Source organism: Mauremys mutica, chromosome 11 (genome assembly GCF_020497125.1).
Source record: "Mauremys mutica isolate MM-2020 ecotype Southern chromosome 11, ASM2049712v1, whole genome shotgun sequence".
Taxonomy (NCBI): domain Eukaryota; kingdom Metazoa; phylum Chordata; order Testudines; family Geoemydidae; genus Mauremys; species Mauremys mutica.
Window position 1 is genome coordinate 74,077,607 of NC_059082.1, and position 8,633 is coordinate 74,086,239.

An 8,633-nucleotide genomic window follows, 5' to 3' on the forward strand; every position below is an offset into this window, starting at 1 on the left:
CTGCGACATATGTTCAAAGTGCACATTAAGGGCCTGATTCTCCTCTCCCTTACACCGGTGTAAATCAGGAATAAGTGAGATCAGTATTAGGCCCTGGAATCCTGAGGCATGTTCATACAGCAGATGTTCTGTTCCTTTTACATGCCATATCCTGGAACCTGCTTTTACCTGCTGTTTCTAATACAGACCCATGGGATCTATTGTGACACAGGATTTGCTGTGACAAAGTCCTATCTTGGGATAGCAACCTGGAACCTGCTTGTCACTTGATCCATTTCTCATACAACCAGATTGGACCAGTACAATAGTATAGAGACTGCTTCAATTGTTATTTAATGTGCTAATGTATGTATTGCCTATTAACTATGACTGTGAGATGCATTCAAACCACACAAGGTTCAGTCCTGGTTCAACCCTTTGGCAGTTGCTAGAGCAGGCTAAATATTGTTCTTATTTGCAAAAGCAGCCTTAGGTGTTTTGCCAGCCAGGGAGGAAGACATTTTTGGGGTTCTCACAACAACAACAACGACCACGGTTGGCCAATCAGTGGAGAAAAAAGAAAACAAAAAGACCCACCAAACAACCTGAGTGGCACAAAGAGAACAGGAGTACTTGTGGCACCTTAGAGACTAACAAATTTATTTGAGCATAAGCGTTCATGGGCTACAGCCCGCTTCATCGGATACAGTGTCCCCTGAAGATTGGTAAGCAGGCTTACTACTCTGATTGCCCGCCCATAGAACCGGCCCTGCGCCTTTGCATCCATGAAAGGCCACTGATTCTTTCACAACCCACTAGCATATGACACACTCCCTGTCAGAATTCTTGTCTAGTCCACTGGAACCTACTGTGACATGGAATCTAGGCCTGACGCATCATGTGGCGACAATGGTAATACAGTTCAGACCTCAGTACAGCTCACTTCTTGCTGTGGCACCTATTCCCATTCTGGCGCTGCTCAGCAACACTTGAGATGCAATATGGAGCTGCTACAGACCACAGAGATGAATATTTGGTTTAGATACAGGTCAGTGTGGGATCTGTTCCAGCACACCATGCTGATGTTACTAATGGGCTAAGTGTGCGTGAGACATATGGGGTAAAGTCTTGGATCCACTGAAGTCAATGGGAGTCTTGCCATTGACTTCAGTCAAGCCAAGATTGTTTCTATAATGTTGATCCAGCCTAATAGCTTCTACAAGGCATGAGTTGTGTTTGCATTGCCTATTGGGAATGACACAGCGCTATAGGTCCTTCTGTGACGCATTTTATACAGTTTCACAAGACCTCTTGTACCAATAAGATGGTGCCCCTACAGCCCTCCCTCCTGGGAGCCCTAATGCTGACAGCCTAGTAGGCTCTCCAGTGATGCAACATAGTGGAGTGAATTTCCAAAGTGTTGCACGAAGTTTGAGCTATCAAGCTCCCCATTTGAATCAGTGGGATTCGCACAGCTATGCAATGCTCTGTAAACGAACTCCTGTATGACATGAAGTTCAAATCTTACCCAGCCCACTGGGATTTGCTCTGGTAAATGGAGCTGACACAGCCCAGTGGGGTCTGTTATGACACACGTTGCTGGTACAACCCACAGCCCATTAAGTCGTGCTACGGCTTACAGTCCGGTTCTGGCACAGCCCACTGAAGCCTGATATGGCTCACAGAAGCTTAATGGGACTTGCTGTAATCTCATCTGGCATCCCAACAGATTCAAATGGTTTGTTTCAGAGTTGGACTGTGGCTTTCATGTTCATCATAATCTTGAGAAACAATGAATTATCCCAAGAAGGAATCTAGTGTAGTATGAAGGCATGAATTAGGATGTACATCTGAATCAGGGCGTGTGTGTGTGGAGTGAACCACAGTCCTCAATAAAGTTAGGATCTGCTCCTCCACCTGAAGGTGCATTGAGGACTAAGAGGCATTTCTGCCTCTTGCACCATGGGTATTCCATGCTCATTCCTACATTAGGAGAATGAGGAGGTGCTCTGACTAGAATCACTGCATGCCTTGCATTTGAATAGATAGCCCTGATTTCAATAAAACAGTAGAATAATAAAATCTAGCCATTGAAAACTCTTCATGAGACAGATTAATGAAGAGTCTGATAAAGGGCGGAGATAACTTTGCTATGGACACGAATAAAATACATTGCTATGTACATTTCCTCACAAGCCTGAATTTTCTCCTTGGGAAAAGGGGTAGGTTAGTGTTATAACATGTCTATTTAGGAGCCTCCCAGACCTCTCAGTGACTGTAATTTTCAGGAAGGAAGGTCTACTGCATTTACGAATATAGGTGTAGCGCTGACACTAGTGATCAGCAATAACCTACTGTTCCACCATAGGCTGGAGATTACAGCAATGTTATCTTTATTCATTATTAATCACATTTACCATGAGTTGTCCCCAGAGCATGACAGTTGTTGTTTTATGGTTGTGCTTTTTTCCAGGGGAAGATCATTCAGTTATGGTGAGATGATGTAACTGACCTGGCGTGTGCAGCTTCATGTCACCAGACCACAAGGGGAGGCGGTCAATGTCACCCCTATTGCTGTCAAACCCTTCTAGAGTCAGTGATGGCTTTTCAGGGACCCTCCACCAGATACACAAGAGTTTTCTAGGGCGCAACGTAGCAACCCTGAGAAAGGTAAGTACGAGCCCCTGTGCATGTATGGGGGAAAGAAAGGCTGAGGAGAGAACACGTGTGTGTACTTTGAAAAGAGCCTGATTTTGTAGCTGCTCGTCTGTGCCCTGGGGTTTGTCAGCAGTGGTGAGGATAACAGTGTAACTATGCAGAATGTGTGACGGGAGGGTACGTCTTATGTAAGCATGTGACTTTTCCTTAGAGCTACAGTCTACAAGCTTGGAGCCCAAGAGGTATCTTCAGAGCATTTAACATGACCAAATTAACCCCCAAGGACAGGCAAACACTTGTTTACACAGCAGAGAAAAGCCAGGATGGAAATTTATGGTCTCACTAAAAGAACTTCTCACCTTGTGTACAGAGGAGAGGAAAGAGATAACAATATTTCCCATTGAAAGGAAGTAGAAAAGCTCTTAACAAATCAATACCCTTATTTAGTCAATAAACCCACAAAACACCCCCTCCAGGGGATAAACATGGAGAAAATTCACTGCTTGCAAACAGACACTCTCCACTTGTGGCCCTTGAGCAGCCGCTCGCTGTAAGCGTGCAGGTTTGTGTTTTGTGGCTCTACACCCCAGAGCACACACAGAGAGCTCTGTGGAATAAAGGTCTTTGAGGAGCCAACGAATACACAGGAAGCAACAGAATAGCCGAGTGCCTGAATGTGCTTGCATGGGTGACGGTTAGTTGGGTGTTTGTGATCATTTCTGAAGAGAGGGGCTTGTGTACGTAGCATGAAGGTAACTCAGGCTGACGTCTCCTCTCACTTACACAGGTGCATAGCTATTTGTTTCTATAGTGTTGCACCGAAGTAATGAAGAGGAGAATTGGGCCCTCAGAATGCCCATATGTCTCTTTGAAGTAAGGGGTCAATTTTGCTTCCTTTTACACCAGTGTTAATCTGGAGTAACTCCATTAAAATTGTGGGCTCTTCTGGATTTACACAAGTGTACTTGAGGGTAGAATTTGGTCCAAGTTGCTCCTGGTCATGGGAATGAAAGTCATTCCTAGTGGATGGCATTTCCAAAGGGCCCTCAGGGAGAGAGGCATTGAAAGTCAATGGGAATTGGGTGCCTAACTCCCATTGGAAAGCCCAGTCAGTGTCTATATTGATTCTAGGAGAGGGTTGTGTAGATGGGGTGAAGGTTAGTCCAGTGTATCAGGATGGAGTTGCATGTGTGTATTAGGACAGAGGTCAGTAGGGAGGGCAGCTGGTTGACACAAGGACAATATGGATGTATGTCTGCTCGCTCATCTTGTATGTGTGGGATGATGATTGGGAGTAGGGATGTCTACACTGTAGGGAGGGGCTGGGGAATTTGGTAAGGTCCTAAACTGTGTGCCTGAGGTGATCCTCTGGTGTTCGCAGGGCAGGTATCAGTGCAGGGGGAGGGGTGGTCCAACTGGAAATGCTGTTGCATATGTGGATCGAAGGGAAGAAGTTTGTCTCTGTGTCCAAAGGAAAGCGTTTGATCCCCAAATAAATAATGTCCATATGCTGTGCATGAGAGCAGAAGAGCCAGGGTTCTGCAGGCCAGGACTGCAGGTGGGGGCGGGGAAAGCTTTCACATCTCTTGCCAGCACTGTTACCACCATATTTTGCAAGGTGCTGAGCACAGTCTGGAGGGTGCTGAGTGACTTCACTCACACCGAAGATCACAGACTTGCCAGCCTCAGACATTCATATAATCAAGAGTCAGACCCACAAAAAAACCATGAAATTGATTTAAAAATCATGAATTTTTAAAAATAATAAATTCTGGGTTATTTTTATTTACTTCTTTTGGAGCTTTTAGGGTTCACACATTCAAGTTTTACTTCATAACCATAAACACTAGAAATTTACTTTAAGGGAGAAGCTCTGCTTTTCTTTTTAATCACGTGACTCCAAGAGCTTGGGCCTTAACAAAAACACTGATTACCATAAGTCTCCTGAGAGTTGGCAACAGAGAGCTGATGGAGGTGGAGAATACTCAGCATTTCCCGGGAGACACTCAGCATTTTGCAGAACTGGGCCCTTAATCCTTCATTAGCAGCATGAACACCTAATTCACTCGCTAATTATTTTGAAACAAACAAAACTGATGAGTGCGGGTGTAATTTGGATTGAGTCAGAAGTGAAGCTTTGCAGATTCCCTCTTCCATCCCTGTGCAGATCACAGCGAACCTTCTAAGATGCCCTGCAGACAGTGCTGATCCTCAGCAGAAGGCATGTCAGAGGAGCCGATGGATATGCCAGACCAGAATGGTCCACAGGTAAGTGTCATGTGTGCTGGGATTCATGATCACATGTTATAGTGGCAGGCTAATAATAATCATAACACCTAGCAACTGTCTAATGTTTTTCATCCACAGATCTCAAAGAGCTTTGCAAAGGAGTTCAGTCCTGCCATCCCTATTTTACAGCTCAGACTCAAAACGTTGTCAAAATTGAAATATATATTTCTATCGAATGTTAACTGTTCAGTTCAAAATTCACTTCTGGAATGGGACTGGGTATGTGAAACTTCACCAGCTGTCCGTAGAACTCGGAATCCCTCAGCTGACATCAGAGCCACCATGCAAACTTTTCCAGCTCACCTTAAAAAAGAGGTACAAGAATATGTATCTACCCATCACCAAATAAAGGACCATAGTCACAAAATTCCCATTGACACAAACTTCACTGAATAATTGAACTTTTAGGTGCTCAAACTGGCCTCCAATATTGTGGGCCAATTCTGCACCTGCACTTTGTAGGGGCAATTTATTAAACCCACAACTGACCCCATTCTAATGCCTCATTGCCTGATTTGAAGCTGCATGGTGCAGTCACATCGCGAGGCTTCTGAACAAGGGCAGCTGCAGCCACATGTGCCCACTATATCAGAGGCAGTTTGGGGGAAATATAGGCCTAAATCCTTCTCCATCTGTCCTGGTGTGACTTACTCTGTCTCTCACTTGACAGCATTGCCAGCTCTTGTGATTTTATCGTGAGTCTCGCAATATTTTTTCTGAAAGACCCTGTTCCTGGCAGCATGTGGTTGGGGGAAATCTCAGCTAAAAAAAAAAAAGTTTCTAGATTTCACGGTTGCCCAGAACAGCTAGAAAACATGCCCCAAACACACCTGGAACCCACTGGTGAGTTAGGAATGTCTAGTCTTCCTCGTTGCTGCTCTGCAGAGAATATATGAATTGTTGCAGCTACCAAGCTCTGGCTCTTTAACTCAAGCTGGGACAGTTCATGCTTGTAGTTCAGAAAGTCCCCAGTTCTCTCCCTGGTGTGTCAGTGAAGAGGGTGGTTGTCCCATGCCCTAAAGTCCCCCAAACCAGAAGACAAGTAAAAAAGAACCTGAAAACATTATTTTAAAAATACTCTCATGCTTTTTGGGGTCCTGACTTGTGATTTTTGAATGCTGGGGTTAACAATGCTGCATGTATTGGCATCTAATTCTTTACTCTGATCTTCCAATATCTTTTTTAACGTAAGTTAAAAAGTGTGTGTGTTTATTTTATATTAACAAAAAATACATAACCTTATGTCATGGAGCAAAGGGCTCCAGCCAGCCCTTCAGTTTTTAAGTAACGAGTCCAGCCAGGGAACAAAAACTATATTGCTGGTTAGAAAACTTATTCACTACTATAATCATGAGTAACTCAAGAAGAAGCCACCTCCTCTCCCCAATATTAATTTGCACAAAATAAAGGCAACTAAAGAGGGGTTTGGAGCATTCCCTTGCAGAAACCCAGGCAGGCCTGGTGCTAGCTGGACAGAAGGGAAAAGGTCAATTAAAATACTTTAGCAGAACATTAAAGAAGTCAATACAAAGCACAACTTTGTCTCAGGGCAGGTTGGTGGTGGTTCTTCTAATGCATATAAAGCAGCCAGTTTGACAGCACTGGAAAGTAAAGCCCTTAATTTATTCATAGACCAGACACACTGCGCAAGATACCGCCACTGCCCTGCCTTAACTGGAAGCATTCCAGCTCCAGGGCAGAGTGGACAATTCATCCCCTTGGCCTCTTTGCTCAACTGCCAATAGGGTGACCAGATGTCCCGATTTTATAGGGACAGTCCCGATTTTTGGGTCTTTTTCTTATATAGGCTCCTATTACCCCCCCACTCCCTGTCCCAATTTTTCACACTTGCTGTCTGGTCACCCTAACTGCCAACAATGGGGCCACCTGTAATGGTGGTTTGGTGACACCTCTTCACTAGGAACTGACTGAGTCCAACTCATTTCACACAGGCCACTGAGCCACCAGCAGATGATAAACACAGTTGCTGGCAAGCTGAGCTTGATGAGAACCAACAGCTTAGCATGGAATGAAAGGCTCTATAGCCCATTGCCTGTCTCCTGAGCCACCTCACCTCCTTTGGTAAGATATTGATGTTTGAATACAAAAATTGGGCCAGATTTTCCAAGCGGTTGCCCCAGTGTAAATCCAGAGTAACTCTATTGAAGGCAATGGACTTACTCCAGATTTACACTGGGACATCTGAGACAAGAAACGGGCCCACTGCTTCCAAGGCCTATGGAGAACTGTAGATTTCCTTGTGTGTCTGTGCGTCCAGGGCCGGCTCCAGGGTTTTTGCTGCCCCAACCGGTGGGGGAAAAAAAAAGCTGTGATCGTTCAGCGGCAGCTCCACCGCGCTGCTTTCTTCTTTGGAGGCAATTCGGCAGCAGGTCCTTCCCTCCAAGAAGGACTGGGGGACCCACCGCCGAATTGCCGCCAAGGAGCCGGACATGCTGCCCCTTCCCCTTGGCCGCCCCAAGCACCTGTTTGCTGGGCTGGTGCCTGGAGCCGGCCCTGTGTGCGTCTCTCTCTTATGTGACTGTATTGAAGACTATACTGGGTGTTATACGGCTAGATCCTCAGCTGGTGTAAATCAATGTAGCTCCACTGAAGAAAAATCGATGGAACTCCATCGAGGCCAATGGCAATCGTTGGTGTGAATCAGTGTGATGGTCAGGACTGAGATTTCCTCTCTATTCCAGCAGCTCCACTTTTTCTCTAGCGTTGCCTTCATGCAATAATGCTGAGCTGTCTTGTCAGCACAATTTCGTAGCATGCAATGCCACAGGTCTGCCTTTCTTGCAGTATTTCTGAGCACGGTTTTTGGGATCACTCTTTTGGAATAGTGTAGGAATGGCAGGACCATGGTATTTCTGCCAGTTCCTATCCAGCTCCTAGTCATATTGTAGAGCTAATGTGAACAGAGATGGGCATTCCCAATAGTATTAATTAAAAACATAACTAAACTTTGCCTGATCTTATTTATACTCTGATATAATGCAAAGCCCTACCAAATAATACTTTCCTCTTCTTCTGTCATGGGATCTTAAAGCCCTTTTGACTGTTGATTAATTAATCCTCACAACTGCAAGGTATGCAGGTAGTGCTATCTCCATTGTACAGCTATGAAAAGAAAGGCACAGAAGAACTTTCTGTGTCCCCTGAAGACTTACTCCAGAACTGGGAGTAGATCCCAGATCTCTTGATACCCTGTCCTGACCTTTAGGCACAAAGCCATCCTTCCCCACAATAAATAGCTGTCAAGTAGAGCTGTCATCTAAAAAATGTTCTGAACTTTTCCTTCTTTTGGAGAGAAGATTGTTGGATTCTTTACTGGGGATAAACACTATAAATTGGCAGGAAAGGAGGTGAAGACTAAGGGCTAGATTCTGCTCTCTTTTACTCTGGTGTAAATCTGGGGCAACATCATTGTCTCAGTGTACACTGAATATACACTCATGTTTTTGAGATCAGAATCTGGCTCCCATTATCTAGCTTCTAAGATTCTGTTTGCTCCACGCTGAAAATATAAGGGTCAGAGTCTGATCTCAGTTACATCAGTGTAAATTAAGAGCAACTTCATGGGCTTCAATAAAGGTAGTCTGGATTGAGACTTATGTAATAGATGAGAGTCTGGCCCTAATTATCTCCTTCTACCATGCCAATTATATATAATGAACTGAAGTACATATGGAGGTCAGGACATT

At 44.7% G+C, this 8,633-nt stretch overlaps 1 long non-coding RNA gene across 1 annotated transcript; it reads left to right on the forward strand.

The window, feature by feature from the left end:
• The first annotated feature begins 916 nt into the window (after positions 1 to 916).
• On the forward strand, positions 917 to 5,056 carry LOC123343806. The gene is made up of 4 exons (XR_006572368.1): positions 917 to 1,027; positions 2,453 to 2,649; positions 4,805 to 4,905; positions 5,005 to 5,056. It is a non-coding gene; the product is annotated as an uncharacterized LOC123343806 (long non-coding RNA).
• Positions 5,057 to 8,633: the final 3,577 nt, after the last annotated feature.